The 16,184-nt window shown below is 37.7% G+C and overlaps 1 protein-coding gene and 1 non-coding gene across 3 annotated transcripts in view; one reads left to right on the top strand and one right to left on the bottom strand.

Annotated features, from left to right (window-relative positions):
- Positions 1-16,184, top strand: part of MNAT1 (MNAT1 component of CDK activating kinase) — a 228,030-nt gene that overhangs the window by 26,744 nt on the left and 185,102 nt on the right. The window lies entirely within an intron of this gene.
- On the bottom strand, positions 13,250-13,322 carry TRNAE-UUC (transfer RNA glutamic acid (anticodon UUC)). Its single transcript has one exon. It is a non-coding gene; the product is annotated as a tRNA-Glu (tRNA).

The following is a 16,184-nucleotide window of genomic DNA, read 5'->3' as shown; positions in this document are numbered from 1 at the left end:
TTTTCTAGCATGTGCATATATGTTAATTTCTTAGAATCATAAACTCTTTGTGTTGGAAGAGATCTTGGAGAGCATCTAGCCCATGTTCTTATTTTATAGATGAATAAACTAGGGTACAAAGTGGTTGAGTGATTTGTCTAATCTTCCTTGACTATTAAGCATTTTGTATGCTTGCCTCCACTGTGATTTAGTAATGTTACAGACCTTAATGTCTGATTTCAGCTTTCACTTGGTTAAATTCAGTTTATGAATGTGTTGTATCATCTACTCTCCTACTTAGTTTAGGTTATCAAGCAATGAAAACTCAGAATTTATGATGAGTAGTAATTGAGCAGAATCATTTTTCTAAGCCTGTCATTATCTGTAATTTAGAATTACAATGACCAGGAAGCAGTGTTAGTATAAGAATAGTTTAATACATCCATATTAATCTGCCTGGCAGAATATAACATTTTAACATATCTTTTAGATCCCCAGTGATGGAAAAAAATGATTAAATTGCTTATTGTCAAAACAAAGAACTGCTTTGGATATGATTGTTTAATAAGCTGTTTTGCTTCATGTAAAATAGTTTTGCTTAAGCTCTGGAGATACAGTCACATGGATTTACCTTTCGGTGACAGTTGTTTACCATCTGTGTTTACATTTAATGCAGGTGCTGGTGACAGTTTGAGATTCTTGACTCATTGCCCAGAATGCGAAATGATTGGTTTTGCTAGCTATACACAGTACTATCTTTTATTTTGTTATATACATTTTCAAATTTTTTGCCAGAAATCTGTTTGTTTTATTTTAATATTTATTTATTTATTTGGCTGCGCGGGGTCTTCGTTGCAGAATGTGGGATTTTTTTAGTTGCGGCATGCAGGATTGGGAGCGAGGAGTCTTAACCACTGGACCACCAGGGAAGTCCCCACAGTACTGTCTTTTAATGTTCACTTGTTAATGCCATTAAACCTGACAATTATTCTCTCTTTATAGTGTTATGAAAGAGTTGTTAATGGTATATCTGTTAAAATACTGTATGTATGTAAACTACTGTATATATGTAAAATGAAAAGTTTGTGTACATGGTATTTATTGCAGTAATGTAAAGTTCAAAAATAGAAAATAAACATCAGGTTTATACATTTATACACATAAATCGTACAATACTGTTGAAGCTGTCTTTCTTGAGGATCTGCTCATGTTCAGTACATTCTTCCTTTTTCCTTGTTTATGTCTGTATATTTAAGTCTGCAGTAACAGTGACTGAGAGACTTCCTGGGTGGTGTAGTGGTTAAGAATCCGCCTGCCAGTGCAGGGGACATGGGTTCAAGCCCTGGTCTGGGAAGATCCCACATGCCGCGGAGCAACTAAGCCCGTGTGCCACAACTACTGAGCTGGTGTTCTAGAGCCCGTGAGCCACAATTACTAAGCCCGCATGCCACAACTACTGAAGCCTGCACGCCTAGAGCCCATGGTCCACAAGAGAAGCCACCGCAATGGGAAACCCGCGCACCGCAACGAAGAGTAGCCCCGGCTCACCACAACTAGAGAGAAAGCCGGGGTGTAGCAACGAAGACTCAACACAGCCAAAAATTAACAAGTTAAAAAGAAACAAACAAAACCCCCCCAAAAAACAGTGACTTAGATTGCTAAGGCATCCTCTCTTGTCTGTTTATCAGATAGTGAACCTAATTGTCTTTTGACTTTGTACTGTTTACTACCTGTCAGTCTAATAAATAGATAAAGCTTATCACAAACAGTTACAAGTTAATGGGTTATTTGATTTTAGAACCCATACTCTTAGCTTCTTGGTTTATATTGAATTAAGGAGTGTGAAGACATTCACTAAGACATTAGAGTTGAACTGAAGAAAATAAGGAAGATTTGAGATAGATTTAAGAGATAAATTGAAAGTATTTGGTGATTCTGTTGGCTATGAGGGTAAGAAGGCATTGTCTAAGATAATTCTCACTTTTGGGATTTTGATGATTAGGTGAAGAATGGAATTTTGAAGAGTCAGTGAATTTGTTTCTGGAAAATATAGGGAACATGTCAGTAAATCAGCAGGCAAATAAATTACCCCATGGTAATAGCTGAAATGGTGGGTCTTGGGGTCTGGGCCAATTATGAAAGGTAGTGTAACTAGGGGTAAACTGTAATTAGAAGAGAAAGGAAGTATCAAAGGGGTAGGAGGTCTGGATGAGATTCAGCAGGGCAGAGAAGGTAATGAGATTGAGAGCTAGTAGTTCAGAAAGTTGTGGCCAGAGTTTGGAATATAATTAAACAGGCTGCTATTATGTCCAGTGCTGGAGAAGTAAGAGAGCTAAACAATAGATAAAAAATGTTTAAAAGACTAAAAAAATAGAGCATTCTTAAAATTAAGATGATCATTGGAAAACTGAAGCATAACCAGAGTAGTCCATTGCTGATGGCTTCTATTTATAGTTAAATCGAGTACTAAATATAAAAATCTTATCCTCTATTCAACTTATGTGTGTGGTAAAAAATTCAACTAACTGTGTTGTGGTAAAAAATTTGAACTTTATTTGTACTATGTGATTTTAGCAGAGGTTCAATCTAACTTTAAAGTGTAGAATTCTTTTCTGCCTCTATACAATTTAAAACCTATAGTCTTAGAAAAAAATATTTTAAATCTTGACATAACAAAAGTAGAAGTATAACCTGAAAATGATTATTTTTTAATAAAAAATTTTTTCCCCAATATTTGTTTTTGGTGATATCTTAAGATGATGATTTAGTTAATATAAAAGGATTGCATCTGTTAAATAATACAAAGTACCCCCTCCCCCATTTTTTGGGTACCCGTCTTGTTTTTCAAAATCTTTTCGAGAAACTTTCAGATATAGGACAAATAATAAATCACTGGATAGTTAGTACCATTCATTATATGAGTACTATTTAGATTTCATTTTGGGGAGGTTTATTAATACAGTTTAATAATTTAATTATTAAAAGCAAAATGTATTGGGTATATACTTGTTAGAACTCCAAATATGTTACAGTTGAAATTTGAAACAATAAAAACTGAGAGAAAAAATGTTCTTTAAGAAATAGGAAATGTTTTCAGATAGTATGGAGAAAGTGTGGGGACTTAGGAGTTCAATAATAAAAATGAATGTTTGTAGATAAATCAAGTTTGAGAGTTTCTGTTTTAATAAGTTGTTAAGGTTTAGGTTCAGAGATCTGTTTCTCTTGTAGTAAACATTTTTAATATAGGAACAGATCACGGAAATGGTTTCCATATGCTTTGTGAGGTGTTAACAATGCACTTTTGGATTGGAAATGCAATATAAACCTAAACTACATTTTGGAAGGTGAGTGGAGGAACATTTCACTGGTAATATGTACAAGAAACCCTTGTACTTTGTGGATTTGTGGCTTATGGTCTTGTGAGTTTCTGGTACATGCAAATATTCCCTCACAAGCCTGGCATCTAGCACACCTTGCTCTGTCTGGCCAGCTTACTGCAGCCTTTGTCGGTCCAGTATTTCTTTTTACTACATTTCTTCCCTCTGGGTTCTTTCCTGGATACCTTTACTTTTGGGAGAAATGAGCCCAGTTTTGAGACCTGTTCTAAGGGACTTAAGATATATAAAACAGAGGATGGGCTGAGGTTGAGTATATAGTATTATTATATTATCCATTTACGAACACCTCCAGAATATATGTGCTTAAAAATAGTAGAATGGTTGTCCTTAATGATATGTGTAATTTTGAAGAGTTGCATGTTTAATAACTTTCTTCTTGGTTGACTTTTAAAAGTCTTGGTTGACCTTTAACATTTTTTTTTTTGGTCTTTGTAAGTGATAAGGCACACTGAAACACAAGGAGAAATTCTAATGGATTTTTGAGAGTTATACCTCTGAAAAGGATTTCTCTAACCTTTCTTCTAGGATAATGACAAAATCTTTCAGATGGAGGTAGGGCAAGAGGAGGATTAGAATAACCTAGGAAGGTTTTAAAAAGTACTGTTACTCCTACAGAAATGCTTATGGTGTCCTAGGCATAGTACTGAATGCTCTTTATTCATTATCTCAATTAATCTTTATAATAACTCTAATTGGTTAGGTGCTATTAACATCCTCTTTTTGTGGATGTGAGAATTGAGGCTTACAAACTTTAAGTAACTTACCTAAGGTAAAAAAACTAGTAAATGGCTTAGCCTGGATTGAACTAGGTCTAATTGATGACAAACCTCTGCTTGTAAATCACCATGCTATAATTCACTTCTTACAAACCCTTTTTGTGTTTCTCTTCTATTATCAGAGAGGGGGTGATGACAAGGCCATGTGCATTTTCAAAGAGTTATTCTAGTTTCTGAGGTAATAACGTTGAGTTTACATTTTTGAATCCTTTTTTTCATACAAAAAGTATGTATAGAACACTAATAGCTTGATAAATAATAATAATAAACCAAACACGTTTGTATCAAACACTTACTACCTAGATGAAGAAGCAGGATATTACCAATAAATTTGAAGCCTCTATCCTTTTTCTATCATATTTCCTCTGTCTCTCATAGACATGACTGCTACTCTGAATTTTTGTGTTAATCATTCTTTTTTTTCCTTTTCTTTATAGATTTACCACATATTGCTGCTCTAATTTAGTTTTGAATTTTATGTAAGTGTATGTATTATGTATATGTTCTTTTTCTAAATATTTTTTGTGTTAAAAAATGACATTAAATTTACCATGTTAACCTTTTAAAGTGTATAGCTCAGTAGTGTTAAGTATATTTACAATGTTGTATAAGAGAGCTCTAGAACTTTTTCAGCTTACCGCACTGAAACGCTATACCCATTAGCATTCATCCCCACTCCGCCTGCCCCCCAGTCCTTGGCAATCACCTTTCTATTTTCTGTTTCTCTGAATTTTGAGAAACAGAACTTAGTTACTTCATGAAAATGGATTCATACAGTATTTGTCCATTTGTGACTGGCTTATTTCACTTAGCATAATGTATTCAAGGTTCACCCATTTTGTTGCACAATTTTCTTCCTTTTTAAAGTCTGAATTCCACTGTATGTGTATAACACTTTTTGTTTATCCATTCAACCACTGATGGACATTTAGGTTGTCTCCATATTTTGCCTATTGTGAATAATGCTGGAACAAACATGGGAATACAGATATCTCTTTGAGATTCTGATTTCAGTTCTTTTGGATATATACCCAGAAGTGGGATTTCTGGATCATATGGTGATTTTTAATTTTTTGGTGGGGAACTGCCATGCTGTTTTTCATCTTTGCTGTACCATTTTACATCCCCACCAGCAGTGTATGGGGGTTCCAATTTATATATGTGTTCTTTTTCAACTTTGTTCATTTAGCATTGTGTTTTTTAATAAATAAATTAATTAATTAATTTTTTGGCCGCATTGGGTCTTCGTTGCTGCACATGGGCTTTCTCTAGTTGTGGCGAGCTGGGGCTTCTCTTCATTGCGGTGCGCGGGCTTCTCATTGCGGTGGCTTCTCTTGTTGCAGAGCATGGGCTCTAGGTGTGTGGGCTTCAGTAGTTGTGGCATGTAGGCTCAGTAGTTGTGGCACATGGGCTTAGTTGCTCTGTGGCACGTGGGATCTTCCCAGACCAGGGCTCGAACCTGTGTCCCCTGCACTGGCAGGTGGATTCGTAACCACTGTGCCACCAGGGAAGTCCCTAACATTGTGTTTTTGAGTTACAATTTTGAGATTCATCCATGTTGATGCATATAGTTGCAATTTGTTTATTTCCACTGCTGTATAGTATTCCACTGCATGATTTTATAGTATTTTATTTATCCATTCTCCCATTAATGGACATATGTGTTGTTTCCAAATTTGTTTCCAAATTTTGTTTTGCTGTAGGAAATATTTCCGTAACATTCTTGTACATGTCTCCTGATTCACATGGTTTAGGTTTTCTCCAGGATATGTACCTAGAATAGAATTATTAGGTAATAAGGCATGTGCATGTTTAATTTTACTAAGAAATGCCAAATTGTTCTCCAAAGAGGATGTCTAGTCTACACTCATAGGCAGTGTGAAAATCTAGTTTTCTGTATCTTTGCCAACATTTGATATTGTCAAATTTTAAAATTTCTAAAAATTTTTAGATGTGAAATGGTATTTTACTTTGATTATACAATGTATTTCCCCGATCGTTAATCTTTTCATGCTTCTCAGTAGTTTCTGGTTCCTCCTCTTTTAATACGTGTTTAAGGTGAGAATCTGACCACTTTTTGCTCCATTTTTACTGCTGTCACCTTGGTTTGAGTACCTTCATCTCTTGTTTGGATTATGATACTAGCCCATGACCTAGTTTACCTGCTTTTGTTCATGCCCCTCTTGTCTATTTCCACACAGCAGCCAGGGTGATACTTTCAAATAAATAATTTATGTTACTTCTCTGCTCTAAACCCTGCAGTACCTTCCCATTTCACACACAGTAAAATCCAGGGTCCTTATACATAGTGTCTCTTCTGTCTTATATGATCTTTTTCCAGCCTCTTTGATAGGCTCCATGCGGGCGGCGATCTTTGTTTTGCTCACTGAGGCATCCCCAGTGTATCCAACAGTACCTGTCACATAGTAGGCACATATTTATTGAATGAATTTGGATTTGGCAACAAAATAAATGCCATTTTTATAGTATGTAGATTTTCCTTAAGAGTATTTTTGTTTTCTGAATAAATAGGAATTTTCTGTAAAACAAAAGAAAAATGGAGAGCAATTTTATACTTTCTTTCATTTATGCTGAATGGTTTTATTTTCCCTTGTTGAACACTTTAGATGAATTAATGCATTTTTAAGGGGTCTAATATTACTTTTGATTATATGTTTTATAACTTATCTAATTATCTAATTATTTAATGATAATTAGATAATTTAAGATCAAAACTAGATATTTAGATCAGAAAATCAGATTACATTATTGGTTTCATCACAGAGATAACCTCATTTCATGTTAATAACAAATGAGACAATCTAAAAGTAAAAGTCAGCTTGAGAGTTCTTGGTTGTATTCTAGTGAAGAATGTGGAGTGCTAGGCTGCTAGGTTGAAATGAAGAGTAATTCCAAGGCTCTGAGATGGCTGAATAAGCAGATGAAGAGAAGAAGGCAAAGTTCAAGAGGTATATATATATATATATATTTTTTTTTTTTTGCGGTACGCGGGCCTCTCACTGCTGTGGCGTCTCCCGTTGCGGAGCACAGGCTCCAGACGCGCAGGCTCAGCGGCCATGGCTCACGGGCCCAGCCGCTCCGTGGCATGTGGGATCTTCCCGGACCGGGGCACGAACCCGCGTCCCCTGCATCAGCAGGTGGACTCTCAACCACTGCGCCACCAGGGAAGCCCAAGAGGTATTGTTTTTAATGAGATTAAATTGTGGTAGACAGTAGAGGAACTTTGAGAGTTGGAGCTGTTGCATTTGATGTAGTGAGTGGAACTTTATTGTACCAAGGTGTTACATTCATTCAACTGGTATTTGTCCTGAAACACAGGGCTTGAGATACGGTAATGAGCATAACAAATGTGATCCCTGTTCTTGTTGAATAATCTAGTAGGAGAGACAGATATTAAACACAATTAACAAATGTAAAATTATTGATTTTGATAAGTGAGCTACAAAGAGCAGGATGTGTGTCCGTTGGAGTTCAGTCAGGAAAAAAAAAACACCCTAGGTATTTTAAGCCATTAGGAAATTAATATGGGCAATTTACAGACTTAAAAACCTGTTAAAAGGACTGGAGCAGTAAGGGAAGGGCAAATGCTGCATTTCAGGAAGTCAGGAAAGAGCTGCTAACCTGTTGTCTGTATCATTGAAGTGGGTGATTCATAGAACACCTGAAATCTAGTTCCGAGGGTCACAGTTAAAGCCATTGTACTAGATGTGATCGTCTATGGAGGGAGAAGAGTGCTCAGGATATAACTCTGGGGGCTTCAACTTTTAGACATCTTACAGATGTGGTAAGAAGGCATCTCTAAAGAAGAGACATTATCTGATGGATAAGATCTTTTAAAAGATGGAGAGGTCAATTTCTAATAAGAATTTTGGTTATATTATGACACAAATGAAGGACTTAGCCTTGGATAAGAGGGACAGTTTTTCAGTAAGAGTCTTTGTGAACAAATGAGATTTGGTATGAGTCTTGAATGCTGAGAAGAGTCAGCCATAGGAAAACTGGGGAGAAGAGAGTTTCCGGCCCTGAAACTTGAATGATTTTGCGTGTTGGAAGGACTGAAAGAAGACAGGGGTAAATTGGTAGGGCATGAAGCTGGAGAATTAGGTTGGGGTCAGACCATGTAGGGTCTTCAAGGCCCTGGTAACACATTTTTATTTTACATGAGACACTATTGGGTCATGAACAAGGGGCTGAAATGAGCTAATTTCTAATTTAAAGAGATTATTCTATAGAGAATAAATTTGGGGGAAGGTGGTGGGTGTGCGTTGGGGGCAATAGTGGAAGCAAGGAGAGCAGTTGGCAAGCTGTAGCAGTTCTTCAGACAATAAGTGACTCTGGCTTGTAGCAGTGGAGGTGGCAAAAAGTGGATGTCATTTAACATGTATTTTTGGTGTGGAGTCAGTCGGTCTTGATATCAGTTAAATCAGGGGTCCCCACCCCCTGGGCCATGGACTAGTACCAGTCCTAGGCCTGTTAGGAACCGAGCCGCACAGCAGGAGGTGAGCGGCTGGGAAGCCAGTGAAGCTTCATCTGCCGCTCCCCATCGCTCGCATTACTGCCTGAACTAACCCCCTGTCCGTGGAAAAATTGTCTTCCACTAAACTGGTTCCTGGTGCCAAAAAGGTTGGGGACTGCTGAGTTAAATGTTACTGCTTCATGCTTGTTCTGCCCAGACACCTTCAGTGGTTTGTTTTGATTTGTTATAAGATCCTGAGTCACTGTTCAGCCCAGTTATTTATAGAAGTGTATTCTAGTGGAAAGATTAGGATGAGAAACAAAGTAGACTTAATAAGTGTAACATCCATACAAATGGTTGTGCCTAGTCTGCTGAACTTAATGGTCTGGGTTCCGGACAAGACCAGAGAAGTCTGAGAATTCATTTTATTGGCAACAGCCCAAGGAATACTGGGCAGGCCTCAAGATCTTTGCTGGGCCTAACCTGGTGATATTGGGTTTGTTCTGATTCTTTATATAAGATCCTGAGTCACTGTTCAGCCCAGTTAATGCTTCATGCTCGTTCTGCCCAGACACCTTCAGTGATTCAGTTTTGGCTGCAAACCTGTGAGGGATTATTGACCATGGTGTGAATTGACAGTTGAAATCTGGGGACCCAAAGTGATACTACATTCCTCTTATTAGAATGAGGGTGTATGAGAATCAGATTTATTATTATCACCTAATAATAAATAACGTTTTGGCTCAGATTTAGCTCACAGTGGGTCTGTATTCTCACCTGGTAGTCATTTCCTTGGTTCCCAAATGTATAATTGGAATGGACATACATGGTGTTTGGCAGAACTCTCAGATTGGTTCCATGACCAGTGGGGCAAAGGCTATCATAGTGGGGAAGATCAAGCACCAACCTCTAAAACTGTACCTTCCCCCATCCTGGGAGGGACAGCAGTTCGTCTAGTCTGGGGTTAACATGCATTCTGAGTACAGGTGTACTTTTCCTGCTCATAGGGCTGTGGCCAGCACTACTGTCTGAAGACTTAACACAGTGTTTATTTTACCAATATGGTATCTTGAGCAACATTTTCTCTTACCAAGAGTCCCACTCTGTAGGAAAAGATATGTGACTGTGAGCCTAAGTTCATGAATTCACTGGTCCTGATACTAACTGCTCCACTCTTACTCCTCTGGATTGGTAGAGCAGTTTTAATGAGCTCATAAATGCAACTAAGGTGCTGGATTGGAGGTGATACTCTAAAAGGGTGGACACAAATCCTCCAGGATGCTTTCTGTACCCTAAATATTCATATGGATATGACCATTATTTTGGGCATCCCTAACAGGTAAAATACATCAATCCTAGAACCAAGAGATGGAAGTGGGAGTGGGTTCACTTAATGTTACACCCAGTCATTACTTGGGGAATTTGTGCTTTCCATCCATGTAACTTTAGGCTCTGTGGATTTAGAGATCCTTGTTTCTGGAGCTGAAAGTGCCCCATGGGGCACAGGGTAAGAACTCCATTAAACTTTAGGCCGTGCCTGCTGTCTGGTAACTTTGGGGTCCTTGTGCCAAAAGAAGAAAGGAAAAAAGGAGTCATCATCTTGGCAAGAGTAATTGACTCTGATCACCATCCCAATGAGGTCAGGGAAGAATATGGCACTTAAGGGATCCACTAGGACATCTCTTGGTGCTCCCAAGCCTACTGTAGTAAATATATAAGTACAGTAACCACAACCTAAAAAGAGAATGGTAAGCAGGCAAGCTTCCTAGACCAGCAGAAGTGCTAGTAGAGGGTGAGGGGAAACTAGATCAGGATGATGAGGATCAGTTATGGCCAGGAAATCAATGGCAGTATTGGGGCTGTAGTTTGTCCCTTTCTTTTGAAGTTTTCCCATGGAAACTAAATAAGTAGAATCCTTAAGAAGCTGTTCCTATCTAGGGTGAACTTAACTCTAAGAAGCAAGTGAATTTGCATGGTGCAATTTGCTTGTTCACATAATCCACTCATTTTTCTATAGCACTGTGTTACTGATTTGTAGAACCTTTTTCTATAGTCTGAATATTATTTTTTATGTATGATGAAAAAGTAATTTCCTAGTCTGTAGTGAGTCTGTAAGCAGTATTGTGTCCCCCAGCCTCCCATAAAAGCTTTTAATTTTGATAAAATGAAATGTATCAATCTTCTTTACATGGTTTAAAGTGTTTTAGTCACCTTTAAGAAATCCCTGCCCTGATGTCATAATTTCTCCTATAATCTTTTCAGTTTAAAGTTTTTTTCTTTTATGTTTAGATCATTTATTCATATGGAATTTCTTTTTGTTGATAGTGTGAGAAACAAGGATCTAGTTTTTTTTCCCCTTCATCTAGAAAGCCAGTGGTGTCCTAACCATTTATTGAGTAGTCATTCCTTTCCACATTAATTTACTACTTCTTTCCTTTGTGAGATTCCCATGGATGGATGTATTATTATTATTTTTGTTATCCTCTATGCTGCTTTTTTTGGGAGGGGGAGGGTGTGCTGTGTGGCTTGTGGGATCTTATTTCCCTGACCAGGGATTGCACCCGGTCCCTTGGCAGTGAAAGCTTGGAGTCCTAACCACTGGACTGCCGGGGAATTCCCCTCTATGCTTCTTTAACTGAAGTATATTTGGTCCTTGAAGTGTGCTTGGTATGTTGGTGGTACATAAATATACAGGTATCTTTTTGGAATGTCAGTTTTACCTAGAGAATATGAAAAAATTTTTGAGTAATTGAATAACTGGGAATTATTTGAAGACATCTTTCAATGACAATAAATAGGATTGTATTGTGGAGTCAAATTGAGTTTTTATGAATTTTTAAGATAAAACATCATAGTTTGAAGAAATGTTGACCATATGGGGAGACCATTTGAACTATGTCCCCCGTCTTCCAGGTGGTACATTTTTTTTTTTTTACATTTTTTTTTTTTTTTTCCTTGCGTTATGCGGGCCTCTCACTGTTGTGGCCTCTCCCATTTGCGGAGCACAGGCTCCGGACGCGCAGGCTCAGTGGCCATGGCTCACGGGCCCAGCCGCTCCGCGGCATGTGGGATCTTCCCGAAACGGGGCACGAACCCGCGTCTCCTGCATCGGCAGGCGGACTCTCAAGCACTGCGCCACCAGGGAAGCCCCCAGGTGGTACATTTTTCTCTGCCATTTAAGAGTACTTTGATGGGAAGGGGTGAGAAGGACTGCTTTACATCCTTCATTAATTTTTTTTCCCTGAAGTGTTCTGTTTATTGTTCCATGTATAAATTGTGACTATTTGCACCATTGTTCTTGCTGTGATTTCTGCCTGCAATGTCATCCTTCTTTTGTACTTCAAAACCATCAAATTCTTCAAGGCCCAACGCTATTCAGCCTGTTTTCTGAGTCCTTCTCCAGCTGATCCTTGATACTGCCTCCTTTGAACTCTGGTCCTTATTAGTTCTTTGCATTAAGTACTAGTTTTAATAGTTAATGTTTATTGAGAGCATACTATATGCCTGGTATATTTCTAAACATTTTAACTGAAATTAGCTGATACAAATCTCGTCAACTCTGTGAGGCAGATCTCTACCTCCCTACACCTCAACCCCTGGAAGATACTATTTTTCTTTTTCACAAGGAAGTTGAGGCACAGTGATGGTTAATAATTTGTCTAGGGTTGCAGGCCTAACAAATGACAGAAGAGAAGGAGGCAAAATGGCTCCAGAATTTGTGCCCTTAATGGTGCTCTATTCCCTTTCAGCTGCTCAAGGAGTGAATCTACTACTGTTTTGACACTTAGCAGACACAACCTTGTCCCTTTGTTTTATGGACCCTTCGTCTTACCATAGGGTAACATAAACCTTATAATTCACTGCCAAATGGCTCTTCTTATACTAAGTAGTTATATGATGGTTTGGATACTCTAGCATCACGGATAATGCTGTGAGATTTCCTGGATCTGAAGCTGTTGGGTTTGGCCAGCTCTGGAACATTCAGTTGGTAGAAAGATGCCCAGAAATGCCCAGAAATTAGGCGACATAGATTTCTAGCCCGCACTTAAACTATGACCTTTGCAGATCATTTTGTTTTACTGCCTGTGGAAAGGGGAAAATAATATCTAACTCAGCCTTTATATTTTAATCATGGTCTTTGTATAGATTTTTAAGCTTTTTAGAACAGTTATATGCATTCAAAGTAGTATCATAATTTGTTAAAATAGCATTATGTTGGTACAAATTCAAAAGAATATATTATCAGCATAGTAAGATTGAGAAAATTCTTAGCAAAATGTCTTTTTTCTTCTAAAGGACCCTCTCTTCCTCTGCATACCTGTATATATTTTTGTGCATACATGTATGTGCTTGTGTGTATATATGTTTAAATATATGTGCTTCTAAAAGTATTGCACCAATTTTTTCAAATGCTGAAAATGGTATATTTTTTCTGGGCAAAATTATCATATTATAGAAACTTTTGAAGAGATCCTGGGGGTCTGGGTCTTCTTATACTTTGTATTGCTAATCCCATCTGTCATAGAGCCTTCTGTATCACATCCCTAAATATAATATCATAGGGTATAATATTCTTTTTTTTTTCCTTTGGTCATGCCACGTGGCTTGTAGGATCTTAGCTCCCCAACCAGGAATTGAACCTGGGCCCTTGGCAGTGAAAGCGCTGAGTCCTAACCACTGGACCACTGGGGAATTCCTGTGGTTATAATATTCTTGATTGAATTAAAGCATTAAGGGTAAGTCTGTACCATATATAAAGTTTGTAAGTATAGGTGATATGGAAAATTTAAACTGATAAACATCAGTTATATTGAGAGAAAATATATTCTTATTTGGAATAAAAATTAACAACTTGTGTAACACCCCAAAGTATCTAGAATTATCCAAGTGGGAAGAAACCTTAGATATAAATTAGAATTTGACTTCCTCATAGTTCCTCATCTTGTAAGAGAAAAAGCTGGGATGGCAGCCTAGGTCTTATGATTACCAATGTGGGGTTTAATTATATCATCATATCTTTAGTAAATCACTTCAGTAAGTAATTTTTATGTGGTCAGTGGTAGCTTTATCTTTTTAAAGAAGTGTATTCTATAGACATAGAGAATGGATGTATGGGTACAGGGGAGGGGGGAAGGGGGATGGGATGAATTGGGAGACTGGGATTGATATATATACACTACTATGTATAAAATAGATGACTAAAGAGAACCTACTGTATAGCACAGGAAACTCTACTCAGTGCTCTGTGGTGACCTAAATGGGAAGGAAATCCAAAAAAGAGGGGATATATGTATATGTATAGCTGATTCACTTTGCTATACAGCAGAAGCTAACACAACATTGTAAATCAACTATACTCCAATAAAAATTAATTAAAAAAAAAGTTTATTCTAGAGTTAAAGAGTTGTCTTTGGTAAGAAAACTACCTTTGACGTGGTAAATGCAGGGTTTATTATTTAAGGAAATGCATTCTAGAATAAAAACTTCCATGGCATGATCTTAGGACATGTAGGTAGTTTTTCACAGTGGTTTCACATATGTGCTCTCATTTGAGTAACATTTCTGGAAGAGAGTTAATTTAGGGATTATTATTGCTTTTATGGGTAAGGCAGTTGAACACTTATTTTTTTTTTTTTTTTTTTTTGCGGTACACGGACCTCTCACCGTTGTGGCTTCCCCTGCCGCGGAGCACAGGCTCCAGACGCGCAGGCTCAGCGGCCAGGGCTCACGGGCCCAGCCGCTCCGCGGCACGTGGGACCCTCCTGGACCGGGGCACGAACCCGTGTCCCCTGCATCGGCAGGCGGACTCTCACCCACTGCGCCACCAGGGAAGCCCGAACACTTAGGTTTTAAAACAATCTGGGGAACAAGTCTCAAGCTTGTCTATTATTTTATTAATTGATTTTCCTTAGTGTTTATTGGATATTTAAAATGATGAATTGAAAATGTTAATAAACATTGAGCAAACATTGATATACTTCGCTTTTAAAAACAAAAAATGACAACATTATTATTTTTTATAGAATTAAGTTTTTTAGAGCAGATTTAGATGTACAACAACACTGAGAGGAAGGTACAGAGGTTTCTCATTTACCCATTATCAACATCGTTCACCAGAATTGTCCTTTTTTTTGTTTTTTTCTTAATACCAAGGATGAACCTATATTGACATATCATTATCACCCAAAGTCCATAGTTTATTTTAGGATTCACTCTTGATGTTGTACATTCTGTGGGTTTGGACAAAAGTATAATGACATATCCATCATTATAATACCATACAGAGTATTTTCACTGCTCTAAAATTCCTCTGTGCTCTGCCTGTTCCTCCCTCCACCCACCACACCCCCTGATCTTTTTATTGTCTCCGTAATCCCTTCTTGGCCTTTTGGCTAAGATCAGGTGTATTGTCTCTGTAATTTTGCCTTTTCTAAGATGTCATATAGTTGGAATCTTATACTATGTAGGCTTTTCAGATTGTTTTCTTTCACTTAGTAATATGCATTTAAGCTTCTTTCATGTCTTTTCATGGCTTCATAGTTCATTTGTTTTTAGTGCTGAATAATATTCTGTTGTCTGGATATACCACAGTTTATGTATCCATTTACCTATTGAAGGACATCTTGGTTGTGTCCAAGTTTTGGCAATTATGAACAAAGATTCTATAAACATTTGTGCAGGTATTTGTGTGGATGTAGTTTTCAACTTCTTTGGTTAAGTACCAAGGAGCATAATTGCTGGATTGTATGGTAAGAGCATGCTGTGTTTCATAAAGAACCATCAAACTGTCTTCCAAAGTGACTGTACCATTTTGCATTCCCCCCAGCAATGTATGAGAGTTCCTGTTACTCCACATCTTTGTAAGCATTTGGTGTTGTCAGTATATTGCATTTTGGCCATTTTAATAGGAGTGTATACCTCATTGTTTTAACTTGCATTTCCCTGATGCCGTGTTATGTGGAACATCTTTTCATGTGCTTATTTGCTATCTGTATACAGGCATACCTTGGAGATATTGTGGGTTCAGTGCCAGACCACTGCAATAAAGTGAATATTGCAATAAAATGAGTCAATAATTTTTTGGCTTCCCAGTGTGCATATAAAAGTTATGTTTACACTGCACTGTAGTCTGTTAAGTGTGCAATAGCATTATATCTAAAAAAAAGTACATACCTTAATTAAAAAATACTCTATTACTAGAAAATCTTAACTATCATCTGACAATGCAGTTGCCACAAACCTTCAGTTAGTAAAAACCACAATATCTGCAAAGTGAAATAAAGCAGAGCTCAATAAAATGAGGTGTACCTGTGTCTTCTTTGGTGAGTTGTCTGTTAAGGTCTTTGGCCCATATTTTAAGAGGTTTTCTCCCCCGTATATTTTAGATAACAGTCCTTTATCAGGTGTTTTTTTTTCTCTTGACGTCATCTTTAGCAGAGCCGAAATTTTTAATTAAAAAAAAATCCAGGGCTTCCCTGGTGGCGCAGTGCTTGAGAGTCCGCCTGCCGATGCAGGAGACGCGGGTTCGTGCCCCGTTTTGGGAAGATCCCACAT

The sequence above is a fragment of the Lipotes vexillifer genome, unplaced genomic scaffold (assembly GCF_000442215.2).
Source record: "Lipotes vexillifer unplaced genomic scaffold, Lipotes_vexillifer_v1.1 scaffold1188, whole genome shotgun sequence".
Lineage (NCBI taxonomy): Eukaryota > Metazoa > Chordata > Mammalia > Artiodactyla > Lipotidae > Lipotes > Lipotes vexillifer.
The sequence above is the reverse complement of the archived record's forward strand: the minus strand, read 5'-3'. Positions and strand labels throughout refer to the sequence as shown.